The sequence below is a fragment of the Triturus cristatus genome, chromosome 2_2 (assembly GCF_964204655.1).
Source record: "Triturus cristatus chromosome 2_2, aTriCri1.1, whole genome shotgun sequence".
NCBI lineage: Eukaryota > Metazoa > Chordata > Amphibia > Caudata > Salamandridae > Triturus > Triturus cristatus.
In genome coordinates this window covers 106,119,116-106,135,761 of record NC_140582.1, presented here as the reverse complement: position 1 = coordinate 106,135,761, position 16,646 = coordinate 106,119,116, and the positions used below count along the sequence as shown (strand labels likewise).

General features: G+C 41.6%; 1 long non-coding RNA gene across 1 annotated transcript in view; it reads right to left on the bottom strand.

Moving 5' to 3' along the window:
• Window positions 1-1,742: 1,742 nt before the first annotated feature.
• The window catches only part of LOC146861957 (uncharacterized), a 47,641-nt gene continuing 32,737 nt past the window's right edge, over window positions 1,743-16,646 (bottom strand). Inside the window, exon 3 of the long non-coding RNA XR_014978077.1 lies at window positions 1,743-16,116. This is a non-coding gene — a long non-coding RNA (uncharacterized LOC146861957). The remainder of the gene's footprint in view (window positions 16,117-16,646) is intronic.

Sequence of the window (16,646 nt, the reverse complement as noted above, 5' to 3'; positions counted from 1 at the left end):
CTGTGTGAACTATCTCACTACAAACTTTATTTTCCCCCCGTTGCAAACTTTATTTTCCCCCTGATGGTGCTCAGGTGTCAGGAAGAGGCCGGATCCTCCGCTCCTGACACCGTATATACCCTCCCAATTCCCGCCTCCTCCTTCACTCCTATGATCCCACCCCCACCTTGTCCTTCCGGTCGTTGCGCGAATACCCCAGGGGAAGACTGGTCTGCGACCATCACTTCCCCCGGGGGCCGTCAGTGTGGGTCAGGGTAAAGTGTAAAGCTGATCTTGATATTCCTTAGGAAAAACTCATTACTTTTGCTTCATGTAAAATATATTTAATTTTCCACCAGCAAACGTGGGTAAGTAGTTTTTTGCTGCCATTCCTTAATGCTTCTCTGCATCCCTCTCAAAGACTAGTCTATATTTTACATTGGGTTTATGCCATATTTTGTGCACAATTAATGTTATGAGTGACTGTATAATCATGCATCACATTTTGGATTTCAGTAAATTACACAGGGGCATATTATCAAGCACGGCGTTAAAATTATCGCCGGTTTAGCGGCAGAAAACTGCCGCTAAAGCGGCGATAATGGGCTTGATAATATGCCCTGGAGAATTCCAATAGAAGCCCAGGTTCACACCAGAACATGGACTTCTATTGGAATTCACAAGGGCATATTATCAAGCCCATTATCGCCGCTTTATCAGCAGTTTTCTGCCGCTAAACCGGCGATAATTTTTAACGCCGTCCTTGATAATATGCCCCTCAATTAGTTAAAATAGGGGCATATCAGCAACAACCGGCGATAATTATCGCTAAGCGCACTTAGCGCTAGGATAATTATCGCCGGCTAGCGTGGATTTTTATCGCTGTGATAGCGTGCTATTAGCAACGCTTATCTCAAAAGCGATAAAAATCCTAGCGCTAACTGCCATACGTGTGATTATCGCTGTAACCCAGAAATAATCCCACAAAGTTTGGCGATAGCTTGCTGATAGGGCCTCACATACTTAGCCATGATATCCACCTTCCATAGGATATCATGGCTAAGTCAGTTTCAAAGCAGGCGTAAGGAAAGTAGCGATAACAGAGGTTATCGCTACTTTTATTGTAGCTATGCTGCTTTGCATGAGGCTTGATAATAGGAGAAATGTCGCTTAGCGACATTTCTACTGTTATCCTGGGGAGGAACGCCCACTTTGCATCTCATAAGAGATGCAAAGCTGGGCGTTAAGGGAAATGGAGATAAGGCGATAAAATTATCGCCACTTTTCGTCCGAAAACGGAGAAAAAAGCGGCGATAATTTTCTAACGCCTGCTTGCTGATATGCCCCATAGTCTCCAACTTTATCTTTATTAGTAAGGTTTGCCTCACTGCTGCAGGGAGAAATGAACCACTCACTACTTTCCCTTCCCGTCAGCTCCGGAATGGGCTTGTGCACACTGCCCCTGGATGTGCAGTGTGAATCTCTTCCTCTTTGAGGACGCATCATGCTCTATCTTCACTTATCACTCCTCAATCCTCAATCCCTCCACCCATAGGAATATTCGTGCTAGCAAGAGAAATGGACTGAACCCCTCGGGCAAGGTTATCTCCGCTCCTATTCCTAGTCCTTCCATGATCATTGTAAAGTAAAAGATGGCACAAGAGCTTGCATGTAATAAAAATGTCTATCCCTCTGCTTTTAAAAGAATTCAGATAATGGTTTCAGTGAAAACTGAAATGGAAAAATTGCACACGTGCTTCTTAAGACCATATGTTAGCTTTATGCATAAAGGCCAAACCATGTAGATTTGTTATACAGAGCACAGATGATCAATTACATTGACCATACTAAGGAAGATGCTTTGGGTGCCCAATGGGCTTGTAAACTCCCTTTCTGAATCCCGGGGCATTTTAATATTAGAGAAGGAGCCGCAGCGTAGGCACGGACCCTTCTGTAACACAGATAGCATTGGTGCACATGCCAAAGGGGAGTTCCTTCATTTGCATGGGGGCGCAGCCCCCTGCACATGAGTAAAACACTTTGGCCCAAAATTACTGAGGACTTGTGTTGTTCTTCCATCACGCAAGGCAACACAAGCCCTTAAGTCCCACAACGCTACTGCTACTGCGTGGCTTAGTACACCAAGAGTAACGTAAAGCATCTCAAGTCGTTGCCTTACGTTACTCAGTGTTCGGAAAACGTCCCATGTGTGGAGTGTGGCCGCTTCCACACATCCACCCACGGATATTGGTGCCTTTCCTGATTTACTAAGAATAGTAAACCTAGGAATGAGTCCAAATGGTAAGCCATCCCAACAGAGGCGTACCAAGGAGAAATATATTAATTAATCCTTGTTATTGTCTATTTCTATGTGTGCTGCCTTCTACAGCACACATAGAAAGAGGGCAATATCTATGAGAATTGTTTTTGTGCCGGAAGGTAGTCCATTCAGCACAAAAAAGAATCCTGTCTGTAATGCAGGCACCCTGCACTCAATAAGTCAGCACAGAGAGAGAGCAGGAAAGTGTCATACCTTAGTAAATATGGTGCATTACTGCTCTCTCCATTTGACGCAGCGCAGCATTTGTCTTGTTGCGTTGTACTGCACCAAATGTTAGTTAATCTGGGCCTCTGTTTCTCTACCCTTGATGAAGTATGAATGCGGACACAGAGGCAAAGAGATCATCATGAGGTACATTGAGTGTGCCACAAAGAGGTAATGCACAGTCAATGCACTTCTGAGGACAATCTCTGAAGGGCAGTAAAGGAGTCCCATCGACGTCCCAGACACCACCCTGCAGGTGGTCTCAGTCACTAACTGCACCCTTCTGCAGGGTGTCCTCTGTCCTCCATGAAAGGGGAGGCCAGTTGCTGCCTGCGCTGTGGAAGGTGGAATGCTTGATACAATCAGTCGGTTTTTCTTTCACTAATATGCTGCCCCCAGGAAGCGCAAGTTCATCGCTGCCCGAAGACAGCACACTGATAGTAATAAGGTGCACTCTGCCTGTTTCCGCTCAGCACACCTAGTTAAATGGAAAACAGGGGCAGTGTGCCCTTTCTGTGATACACCTCAAAATGCTACATATTGACCGTTATTTAAACATCCTCTCTCTTTCTTCCTTTGTCTCAGGGACCTTCTACCTTCAGAAACAATCTTCCAGTGGTGGGTGGGGTGCCCTGTGATCATTGGAGGAGGAGCTACTAGTACTTCAGTAGTTTCCAATGGCATTGGGATTGCAGTTTCCAAGGTGAAGTTTACAAGTGTAAGGTATCACAGCAAGAGTTTCCAATGTGCTCCCAGCATCTGATACCCCTTTCCTGCATTGATAAGACTTAATGCAGGTGTACACCTGCAGACACAATTACATGCAGACTGTAGGAAAATTGCCCTTCAAGCAGAATCACAGTGGAATGTCTGCCTTTTTTACCATGTTTTTGCTGGATGTAGAACTCTGTCCACTTTATCTCTACTAGCCAAAGGTAAATTTCCTGTGCCCCCCCCATTGGACAAGATGAATTTGGCATATTTAACTTACCTATAAGTCCCTAGTATATGGTACATAGTGTGCTCAGGTCCGATAAGTTAATTGTAACTAGTGTGATGCAGCACCCATTGTGATATCCACTGCAGTGAGCGCCCAAACATGATTATAGGCGTACCATTTTTAGCCTGGCTGTGTATTTGTTAGACTGTAAATTTGACCTGCCCAGAAAAATCCTTTTAAGAGGCCTAAACCTTTCTTTTAAATATCAATAAGTCACTTCTAAGTAGGCGGTATTGCCGTAAGGCATGGTGCGGGGTATTTTAAAGTAGGACATGTAAACATTTAATGTTTAAAATGTCCTTACAGTGAAAAGGCCCTACAATATATTTTCACTGTAACTGGGTTAGCTGTTTCATAGGAAGGTATTTGGATTACATTTAGTAATGTTATCTCCAGCTAGGAAATACATACAAAGATTATTCTTGAACTTTTTGAAATATTTATTGCATATCCAATTCGCTGGTGATGTTGGGTTTAATTAACATTTTCGAAAAGGTACTTTTTGAAAGCTACCATTTCCCTGCCTGAATTGTCTGGAACCAATTAGGCGGGACACTCTGAATACCCCCCTTGAAGAGGTGGGAAAACTGCTCTCAGAGCAGGACAAAGGCCTTGGGTGTGGGGAGGTGTGTCTGCTTCTCTGGCAGGATGACCATGTGGGCTGTGACTAGGAATTTGATTAACTTTAAGGAGACCTACCCTGCCACAGGCAAATATTAGCTTGCACATGAGCAGGCCTTCTTTGTCGTCAACCAACCCCCCCCCCCCCGTTATCCAGTTACCAATCCAAGTGGGAGAGGATCTGCCTCCAGAACTGTTTTACAATTACCACAGAGAAGGGGTTGGCCACACCTCTGGAGTGGGCAAAGGAACTCTACACAGGGCAAACCATCTAGGGTTTAGGTAGAGAGGGGCACTGAGAGATTATATACAGTAGGGCACATATGAAATACAGCAAATGTGGGTAGGGATACTCATGGCAACTTTTACCCTATCAGTTAAAGAGTGGCCATGAGTTTCTGCACACAAAAGCTGTTATAAATGTGTCATCCCCAGTACCCACCTCCAAACACTTTCTGGACCTGTGGAAGACCAGAAGAGGACTATGCATGTTGTGTGTGACCTGAGAAGAGCCTATAAGACTGGACCTGCTCTCCCTCTTGTACCCAGGGCAAAGAAGCCTTCTTCAAGTGTCAGAAGGCTGACTACAGTAGCACAACAAGCTACAAGAGCCTTTTTCAACAACTGCTCAGCTAACCAGTTCCAATTGGACCTGCACTTTACCTAGCTGCTGGCCTCTGCTGGAGTGAGTCTTGACCTCAAGCTGCTGCCCTGAAGGGCTTAGACCCTTGGCTGGTTTCAAAGTGTACTCTTCTTATCACCTACTGAAACCTGGGACTGAGAAACGTTTTGGCTTCAAGAACCTCTGGAGGACATAGACCACCATGCCAAGCCAATCTGACATAGGTGCATTGCCAAAGATTAAAGTCTCTCCTGCTCTGAGCTTTTCAAAGCATTAAATACGTTTCACTGGGAGCTCACGGAGAAGGTATCCAGACTTGTGGAGCCCTTTTCTGCTACATCCTGCAGCATCGCCCTGTCGATGATTTTGTACTTCTATTTCAGAGATTAAGGGCCTTATTATTAGTTTGATGGTCCATAGGACCACCGAATCAGTGGTGGTGCTCTGACAACTGCCACACTGCGGGCCCACCCACAGAATTAGGAGTGTGGCTATTGGACCACCACAGGACCTCTGTGATCACCGGAGGTCATGGATCCTGCGGCAGTCACGCAGAGGTCAGAAACTCTAAAATGCTGGTGATGCCGCTGTGGCACCGCCAAACATATTAGGAGTTGCCTGTCCACCACCCTTTTCATGGCGGTAAGATTGCCTTGAAATGGGTGGCAGAGAGGCAACCGGCCACACCATGCCTGGGGGGGGCAGGTGGGAGGGGGGCACATGTCATGCCCCCCAAGCTTTGCACCCCAGTTCCTACACAGTGTGGCATGTATGCCCTTTCATTCGGTAAGGTGCAGTCGGCACTCTGAGAAAGGGGGTCTGCATGTCAGGCTCTTCAATGAGCTTGACAGACTTCCACCTTAGACCACAGCAGCTTCGCCCACCGATCAGGATTTAACTCCTAGTCTGGCGGGCAACAGCACCACAGTTTGGCAGTTCTACAGCGGATGGTGTGTTGCATCGTCTGGTATAGGAAATCCAAAGTCATAATAAGGCACAAAGTCTGAAGGTAAAACTTCCAATCAGGTCAAAGCTGGATTCTACATCCAACCCATACTGCATTATGGCCTTAACTTGTGTCTAGGTACCAGACAGCCCCGATTGGTGTTTAACGTTTTTTCTCAATATTTTTGTATTTAAAGTTAAAAAATGAATAACCTCTTTCATTTATTGGATTTTTGTTGCTTTAGTGTCATTTCATTTATTAAAATGTACTCTATTTTTCAAAATTGGTTTGGGATTTTCTACTTTTTTTTCTTGACAATATTACTGTTTTGGTACTTTACACATTGCCTCTAAGCTAAGCTTGTCTGCTCTGTATTATAATTTATTAAATTATTTGGTGACTTTAGTGGCTCACCCTGCACGCAGGTTGTAGTATTACTTGTGGTTGATATTCACCCCCCTCTATTAATACCCCAATTTCTTACAGCACCATTCCATTTTATTTTATACTACAAATTTAAATTGTTGCACACATAAGTTATAAGGATCACAAGCCCAGGTCCGTCTGTGCGTTACCCAATTTTTAAAAGGATTATCACTGTACCGTCTATGTCAATAGAGCCACATTGTGCTTCCTCACTTCCCACTATTCCATCATGTTTTTCACATGAGTAGCACAGATAGTAATAAACCTAATTTCCCATTACTGTAGTAATCACAGTGTGCACTTGTAAGAAATGTGGGTATAAGTTGAGGGTATAAGGGCCCACCTCAATTAATAACCACAATCCTTGTCAGGGTGAATCACTAAAGTTTCTAAACTAACCTGAGCTCAACTACCTGGTAGCCATTGCACAGAGCAGACAGTCTCAACTTAGAGGAAATGTTTGAAGTACTTATGTAGCAATCAAACAGTATTAAAATCAAAATACAAGAAAAGAAAAATCACAGAGCAATTTAGAAACAATAAAGTACATTTTAATAATTACATTGACACCAAAGTAGCAAAAGTCCAATACCTAGAGTAGAGTTATCATTTTTTAAAGTTGAAATTTATAAATAGCACTAAAAAGGGTTAAGCACTAACCACGGTCATCTGGTTGCACCTGACCAGCAATTAGGCACAAGTTAAGGCTGACTGTAATGGAGTGCATGTTGGGTACACAAACCAGGTTTGATCTGGTCAAAATGTTCACCTTCTGACTTAGTCTCTAGAGTGGAAGTCAAAAATCCTCAGCAGGGCAAGCTGTGGCCGCAGAGCACTTCACGCCATTGGATAGCTGCTGGACTAGGTCGCGGTGAAAAAATACTGGGGGTGCCACATTTCTGCCTAATACCAACCCGTGAGTGGGGGAAACTAAAGACCACTCCCTAAACAATGGGTAAAAGTTCCCATGGGTGACCCTGCTCAATTTTGCAGAGCTTCCTGTCTGTTTTACTGCAAGCAATCAAAGATTGTCTCTCTCTGCCAAAAAACAAAGGGGCAGATTTACAAGCCCCTTGCGAGACATTTATGCCGCCGTTGCGTCACTTCTGTGACGCAGCGGCGACGTTAACCATGCGCCATGTTGCGCCTTATTTACAACATGACGCATCTAGGGAGATGCGTCACGTTGTAAAGCCCTGCGCTACATTAAACCTGCGTCAGGTTTAATGTATGCAGGGTGGGCGTTCCGTCGGAAAAAGCCTCGGAAAAGTGACACAGTGAAATCTACAAGATTTCACTGAGTCACTTTTCCGACGCTGCTGCGTCAAAACCCTGCGCCTGCTTGAAGCAGGCGTAAGGCACGACGCAGCATGTTAGGTATGGGCAGCCCCTGAGCATTGCTGGAGTTGCGTCGTGCTTGCGACACGACTCTAGCAATGCGCCGCCCTTATGCCATCAGATGCGTCACGCATCTGTTTATCCTTGCGCCACGATGCGCTGCATTGTAAATGCGGCACATCTGTGGTGGCGCAAGGGTAAACTTGCGTGACGCATCTTTCCTGGCGCATCCCTGCTGATTTGCAGGGATGCGCCAGGAAACATAAATCTGCCCCAAAGATGGCAGAACCTTTCATCCCTATGCAGAGCTCCTGTGCCCACTCCAGAGATGTAACCAGTGAAATTAGCAACCCCTCCCCTGTGGTAACTTTAAACCAGTACTGGGAGCAGCTCCTCTACCACTGGGCCTGGTGCCTGCCTGGCTAGGGAGACAAAGGAAGGGGGCAGGCCCAGGTGTTAGCTACATCTGCCTATGACTGTGTAGGCCTCTTTGAAATTAATTTCCTGTGCACAGCCCAAATGGTCAGCATGCCAGAGAAATAGAACACCTCTCCATGCCCAAGGCATTTGTCTTAACTCTGTGAGCAAGTTCACACCTCATCAAAGGGGCTACACAGCTCCTGAGAAACAGTTGGAAGCTTGTGCAAATACACTTCTAGAGGCTTTAAGCAGGTTACAGAGAACTATCTAAAAAATTGGACTGGTAATAAATAATTTAAAATGTCCAACAATGAACCCTGTGGGTGTTTCCCAGGTAGAGATACCAATAATAATAGAGTATCCCAATGCTTTCTATGGAGTAGGAAACGTTGCTACAGTGAAAATAGTTTTAGGGCCTTTTCACTGGAAGAATTTGTTTAAAATTAACACTTTTCATGTCCTTCTTTTAAACACCATGCACATTGCCTTATGGTTAGGAAGACCTAATTAGGGATGACTTATAAATATTCACAAAGAGGGCTTCAGACCTGCAAATGGACTTAGCCCACTGTTGACATTTAACTTACAGACCCTGGGTATAATTTGAGTACAATATATTAAGGACTTATAAGTAAGCTAAAGATGTAAATTAGCGGTGTGCCAATTTCCTTATATTGAGGGGTGAGCACAGGTACTTTACTACTGGTTAACAGGAGTAGAAGTGCACACAATTCTACAGCCAGCAAAAACACTTGAGGCAAAATTTTGGGGTACACCATGCTTAAGATGGTAATTTCTAACAGCACTCACACTATAATCATGGTATGAGTATTGAGTTACTTATCATATCTTTCTTTTCTTGTTACTTTCTGTTTTCCTTTTTTCTCTTTTGAATCTCCTTCGTGTGTATTTCTTTGTCTTACAGCCTTGAAAAAGCACTAGCCCTGTGCAAATCTCTAGAGCGAAACACAGTTTTGGTACAATTATTGCAATCTGTGAATAGTAGATGCATTTTTTCTACCATTAAAAACTCTAAAGAGAACTAAACTTGAATTTACTTCTATCAGTTTAAGTTCCATTCTATGCACACCGGATTAAGTCACTTTGTACATGACAATTATACTTTTTTCAAATCGCTCTGGAATATGCATCTACTTTTAAAGAATAAATTCTAATGTGCACACTAATATAATTTAATAATAATCCATTTTAAAAATACTCAGATAAAACAGCTATCACTTGCCAGATTCTGCTGCCACTAAACTGCTCACATAGTGCTTAGTAAATGGGTTGAATTCAGCTTACTCCCATTTACCGTCTGCATTTATGTTTATAAGTAGTTGCTTTACCTTCTTCAATGTCTCATTATATAATGGTTTGTTCACACTTTGCTTGTCCGTCAATATGATGTCACAGAATTAATTAGATTTTACTTGTCAAAGTGTGACTGGCTGAATTTTGCTTGTATTGATAAATGTATTCTTTTCTATATGTCCTTTTCCTGTATAGCACTATAACGCCCTTGGGCCATGTTCAAACTATATAAAACCAATAATGCGAACAAAAGTTTGCTCAACCTTTCTAGATAATGATAAACAGACTAAATCTTTATGATATACAACCCTCAAGGTCACTCAGGCTGGACCATAGGAAAAAGGGGGGCACACAAAATATATGATCAAAAGTTACAATGTTTCTTCTTGGTTTAGTTGATGTATATTGAAAAAATAGAATATCCAAAAACAACTAAATACAATATTTCAATAAATATTAACAATATCGAAATGACATCTAAATTAGACTCATTCAGTGAAAATCTTTTGAAGAGAAAAACTGATAAACTCCGAAAATATATTACATTATTCTCTCAAGAACGAGCTTATCCGTACCTCTCTGAGCATTTGTATGCTCCATCAGGTGACTACACAGTTGGATTACAACGTGATAATAAATGCATTGTTACCTTTTCAGACACTACAGATTCGGACAGCGAGGGATCCCCTCACTATAACCCACAATCTAGATTTGGTTCAGATAAATATCAGGGACAAAACCGTTTTTTAGGGAATCAGAGGGGCGGATTCCACCCCAGATATCAAAACCAATACCAGAACCAATACCAGGGTCACTTTCAAAACTCACATCAAAGGGGCCATTTTCAGGAACCCCCGATAGCTCAGAGATTCCAGGAACCAGCACAGCCACAGAGATACATTCGCACACGGCAAAACCAATACTGGAAAACATAACCAAAATCCCAGTATTTAACTTATCAACCCATCAAATGGATAACTCTACGGAAACGCTCTTGACGAAAGACCTTTCGTTTGTTCCATCCATGAACCTTAACAAATTTGAACTTATAAAGGACCTTCACGTGTTCTTTCGTAAAGTTCGACTAAAACTTTTTTTCCAAAACATCATGGACACTGTCCCCAATAACAATTTGTCGGGACTTAAACCACCGTCCAATTTCACACCGAACATTGAACAAGTTGGCAAGGAAGTCGAACTATTTGAGAAAGCAGTATTAAATAAAATTCAAAACATTCTAAAATTTGTCCCGTATCCCTCCAACAACATACTTAAAGAAGAAAAGATGGCATTGACTAACCTCAAAGAAAATTCTGGGGTAGTTATAAAACCTTGTGATAAAGGGGGGGGGGGTTGTCATTTTTAATACTAATGACTACAACAAAGGATGGATACTCTGCTGGAATCCCCCAAACACTATACCAAGATCATGAATAATCCTGAACCTAAACTTAAACTTAGAATCTTGCGCTTAGTTGAGACCGCCATCGAACAGGCAGAAATTTGTCACCAAGAAGCAGAATATCTTACACCCACCTTTACCAGGTTCCCCATCATGTATGGGGTTCCTAAGACACATAAAAACCAAAATGATCCCCCGATGAGACCGATTGTCTCAACAATCGGATCAGCAACAGAACCCCTTTCCAAATATATCGACAAGTTCTTACAACCCTTGGTCACCAACCTTGAATCATATGTGAAAGACACTGGACATTTTATATCCAAAATTGAAGGACTTCAATTTAACCATCATAAAGAATTCTTAGTTTCAATGGACATCGAATCTCTGTATTCTAACATTCCACAGAAAGACGCACTTAAGGTTGTCAAGGACATCATTGAAACCCAGACGACCCTACATAACAGCAAATTTTTTATTGAATGTCTCAAGACTGTTTTGGAGGAAAATTTCTTTGAGTTTGATGGAAACATCTACCATCAAATCAAAGGAGTAAGCATGGGGGCATCATGTGCCCCAAGTGTGGCCTGTCTATACATGGGACACTTTGAAAAAAAGAACATTTAAAATGAAGTGGCCCCTTTTTACGAGAACATCCATTATTGGGAACGATTCATCAATGATATCTTTTTCGTTTGGCAGGGCGATAAGGAGAAACTCGATGAATTTTTATTATGGATCAACTTAGCGGACCCCAACCTAAGATTCTCTGCTCAGATCAGCAATCAACGTTTGGAATTCTTGGGTGTTGTAGTTGAACATCAGAATGCCCAGTTGAAAGTATCGCTTTTCACAAAAACCTACATCTAGAAATACGCTCCTTCATTTTGACAGTTTCCATCCCTCCAGCCAGAAGGATAGCATTCTGTTTGGGCAATTTCTACGCTTGCGTAGAAACTGCACCTCGTTCCAAGACTTCCTGTACCATTCTGAACCAATGAAATTAAAATTCATCCAGAGAGGTTATCCCAAAAGATTAGTACGAGATGCTTTCAAAAGAGCCCATTACTACAACCGTGACTCCTGATTTGTTTCCAAAGAGAAAAAACATACAGAACAACTGGTATGTGTAACAAAACACTCTACCATTAATCACAAAGATCGCCATATTGTCAACTCCCAGTGGCACCTTTTAAATCTTGACCCACTTACATCCAGGATTCCTAAACCCCTGTTTGCCTTCAGATGCAACAAAAATCTTAGGGACCTGTTAGTCAAGGCTAAATTCACAAATTCGAACAAAACATTTGTACAGAAGTCTATCACTGGCAACCAACCCATTCGCGGCCACCACAAATGTGGAACATGCCATGCTTGCGCCAATGCTATAGTTAGCCAAAAAATCAACTTTCGCAATCGTTCAGTAGAGCTAGGAGAAATGACCAATTGTCGTACTTCAAACTGTATCTATGTGATACTACGCCCTTGCGAGTTGCCCTACGTTGGAGAAACTGCTAGGGAAGGCAGGGTACGCATTGGAGAGCACAAATCAAACATAAGACGTAACAACCTCTCAGCTCATTAGTATCCCATTGAATGAAGGCGAATCACAATGAAAATGATTTATGCTATACTATCCTAGAAAAAATACACAGCCACAAGGGTGCCAACATCACCAACATTCGCAAAAAACGGGAGGTGTTTTGGATTTTTCTTCTAGATGCACAAAAAAACGGCCTTAATGAATCCTTACCATGGGATAATGCTATTTTATAATCTATTTCAGACAAATTTTCCCACCCTGTTTCAGATTTGGTTGACCTATCTTGAATTATCTTGATTGAGCCCCTATTATCCTTGATTCCTTGTGATTCAGCTAATTGAACATTTATTATTTGTTCTGATAACCTTTTTATCTATAGAGGATTTGTTCTCTATGTAAGTGTACCATCATTCCGGCACAGCATGATATTTTCATGTTATCATTATCCCCCACATTTTATTTGATTTAACATTTATCTGTTTATTATTTTTATATTATTTTGATTCAGTTTCTTTCTAATTCCTTGTCTGGTAAGCCGTATATCCGCATATTAGTCTTTCTACTGTGTTCGGTGTTTTGTTGTGGTATTTCCCATTTTGCAACTTGGGCCGTTGCTGGTTTTGTTTACGATCGAGTCAGAATCACGTGTTCGCTGATGTCATAATTGTTAGCACCTCCTGAGTGGTTGACCTATCCGTTGAAAAGATATTTTAACCTGCTCGGTTTCGCGCGTTTTTTGTACCGGTTACTCCTTTCTCATTAGGACGTTACCGTCGCGGCTTATCTGCAGCCCTCTGCGAATGTTTATATCAGTTAAGACTTTCGCTCTGCATCATTACCTGGTTTAAGTATCCATTTTGTGATACTTTATTGCTAGGACATATATTACAAGAATTTTTGTCTTATATTATTCATCTCTTATTCATTGTCCCAGAAACATCGCTATAACAATACGGACAAATTATTGTGTTTACTTGGGATCAGTGCAACATTGTTTCCATTCTCTCCGCCTTGAAAGTTTTGACCGGCCATCTTTCTATCCCCGCACAAGACCAAAAGGTACTAGCTAGTCTCCTGATATCCAGTCCTATGTTGTTAACCTGATGTATTCCTTACGCCAGTTTGAGGAGTTTATGAGTTTAGTTGATTTATCGTTTTTGCTATATGCATTACCGTCATTGTTTTTATACGTACAGCAACCATCGAGCTTGCAACTATGTATCCAGTATCTTTCCAAACTCGAGTGCTTTAAAAACACGAAGGCTCTAGTTTTTCGCCGGGCTGTCTATTGGGACTCCATCGGAATCACGTTCAATAAATTATCGTGCTACAACAAAACAGATATCGTATTAAAAGTTTCCTCTTGTAATTAAATGCACTTACCACATAGATCAAGCCTACCCAGGTTTTATTTTTATGTTTATTTAACTTTGCCCCTTGGTGCATTAACTTCATCTGAGATCATGTTTTTCTGAACAAAAACATCATGTCTTTACTCATTATTTCGACCTGATTGCTGGTTTCTTTCAGTCTGAATATATCAAAAGAATCAACCTGTTCACAATGCGTAATTCCTGCTACTCGTAGTTTGACATCATCTTCCTTGGCGTCATCCGACTTCATTTACCACCTTATCGTGTGCCAGGCAAGTTGTCTCTGTCAACTTCTTGATTTTCATCACTCCTCTCCCCCTTTTTTACTGTATCTGTGTACATTGTCAGCTTTCCTTAGTTGTAAAAAATTGTTTTTATATTTTCTATTTAGTCTTTAGATTAATCGGATACATTCAGTACCGATCTTGTCTGTCGATGACAACCTCACTGGTTTACAATACGATCCAGTTTAGGTGAGTGCAGGATACATCCTGTTACCGACTTTCCCACCTACAATTCTTATTAGTATTTACTTTACTTTAGGAACTAAAATATGTTTTTGGTGTTTGTCCTTGATTCTCAATCTTCAGTCTATGTAGTGAGGATGTTAGAGAAATGTGCAGTCTTTTTCAATTTATTATTTTTCAACTCTTGTTCGACAATTTGAAATGTATCTTGATTCATTAATTGTATACCCAACTTGATTCCCCTCAGGCTGTACCATCTGATTTAGATTGGACAATAAATGAACAATACGTGTATATAGAATTTACAGAAATATACAAAACTTATGCCCTGAAGAAGGTGGCACCCACATCTTTGGGTGATTGCACCGAAACGCGCGTTGGCGTGTCCTACTGTTTTGTTGGGTTGATCGTAACACCTACCAACATTGTATACCAACCATCTGTTGAGAGGATATCTGTTAGAATATTTTAATTTGGAGTAGACAAATGTGTAGTACAATTGCTGGTTGTGAATGGTTTGAACGTTATGCATGGTTAGTATGAATGCGTGATGATAATTGATACACCCCTTTGACTCTTCTGTTGGGGCCAGTTTCGATATTGTAAATATTTATTGAAATATTGTATTTAGTTGTTTTTGGATATTCTAGTTTTTTCAATATACATCAACTAAACCACCAATAAACATTGTAACTTTTGATCATATATTTTGTGTGCCCCCTTTTTCCTATGGCCCAGCCTGAGTGACCTTGAGGGTTGTATATCATAAAGATTTAGTCTGTTTATTATTATCTAGGAAGGTTGAGCAAACTTTTGTTCGCATTATTGGTCCTTTCCCCCATTACTCTTCCTATATTTGAATTGGGGTACCCCTACATACCTAGTGGACAAACTATATAAAACTGCATTAAATAATTACGGAGCACCACTTCAGTCTTTGTAAAAGTCCAAGATGACTGGTAGTGGTCACACCGAACCAGAGGCGTGTGTACTTTGATTGAAGGAAGGTTAGTCATGTGATCCACACGCCAATTTATAGGCCATGGGCTAAGTACAAAGGAAGAACAGGAAAAAAGGCTGAAAGGTGTGTCTCAATTGATCAGACCCTGATGGGAGTAGTTCTGCAGCACTGGGAGCTAGTGGTGATTAAGTCATTGACTGAAACAAAGATTGAATTTAAGAGGGTTAAAGCAGAGTCAAAGGAACAAGAGGAAAGTAAGGTAGGGAAAATCTGAAACTCCCTAACAAATACCAGTAATGAGATCAAATAAATACAATAAGGGTCAGCTGCAAAATCCATCCTAAAGAAAAAGCCTGTTGCCCAGAAAGTTGTTCTTGCTGGCTGGTCACTCCAGACCTGAAGCAGGTTGTCCCTGTGCGAGAAAACATAGTCACAAGATACATGGTCTGACCAGTGGCACTTGGTCGAAAAACATTTGAATGGAAGGACAAGGGAAAATGTTGGAAGATGCAGCACAGGGGATGAGGAGATCCAGGTGAGAGGGTCCAGCAGTGCAGGGAGGAAAAGGGGGGTAGTATAAGACAGGGGCAGTAGAGACAAATGGTACCAGTAAGTGGGTGAGGAAGGGCCTGAGGAATACGGGATGAGGTCAGTTGAGCAAATACCCAAAGTTTACACACAAATGCAGCTATGGAGACCAAATATATACAGCTATTAATCAGTTGCAGACATGTTCAGAGGAAGCAGGTATACATGCTGAATTCCTACTAATCTGGTCACCCAAGGCTAAACAGAGTGTCAGTAATCCTTATACTGCAAGATGAGACAGGTTATCCTGATGTGGAGCCTCTGCTGTGCTGGGGTGCCTGCGCCCTCTCTGGTCTTGCCATTATGCAAGCCAAGAACGCATGAGTCAAGGTGTGGGTATGTCTCTTTAGTCTCCCTGGGATCTGGACAAAAGAAGGGAGTGGTCCAGAATGTAGAATGCCAAAAAGTACGAGGAAGTTGTGCAGCAGGGTGTCTGTGTGGCAACAATTCCTGACTGCTGCAATGTCAAACATTTGACTATGAACAAAGTTATACTGGGTGTTGGTACATCCTTGGCAAATGTTCAAACCTCCTGCGGTTTCCATTTTCAAGCGTAGATACTGGAGCTAATCTGCATGCAAAAAGAGAAAACAAAACTTGAAGGATGTAGATCAGGTGCTTGAAGTGTGCACAGGTCTGGAATATCTAAGATTGTTTGTCTTAGAACAATGCAACCTCCTCCTTGGAGCCAGGTTTCAGACAAAAAAGCTTGAGGAGTCAAATTCTCTGATTTAAAGGCTACATGGTAGACCAGATATATTGCACTCGTGTCCATACATCATTTCAAGATGGCGGACATACATTGGTATATTTAACAAAGCAGGTCAAAGTTATGGTTTGGTGGTCTTTCTTTGTACCTTATTAGAGTTTGAACTGTTGGTTTCTCTTTCTGTAAACTATAGGATGTTTACATATTTAGGGGCCGATTCATAGAACTGATCTGAGACAAAATTCTAAATTTACTACTTTTGGTATTCACAGAAGGCATGTAGTAGTAGTAAAGTTAGTATTTTGTCTTAAATTAGTATTTTGTCTTAAGTTAGGATTTTGTCTTAGGTTAGTATTTTGTCTTAAGTTAGGATTTTGTCTTAAGTTAGGATT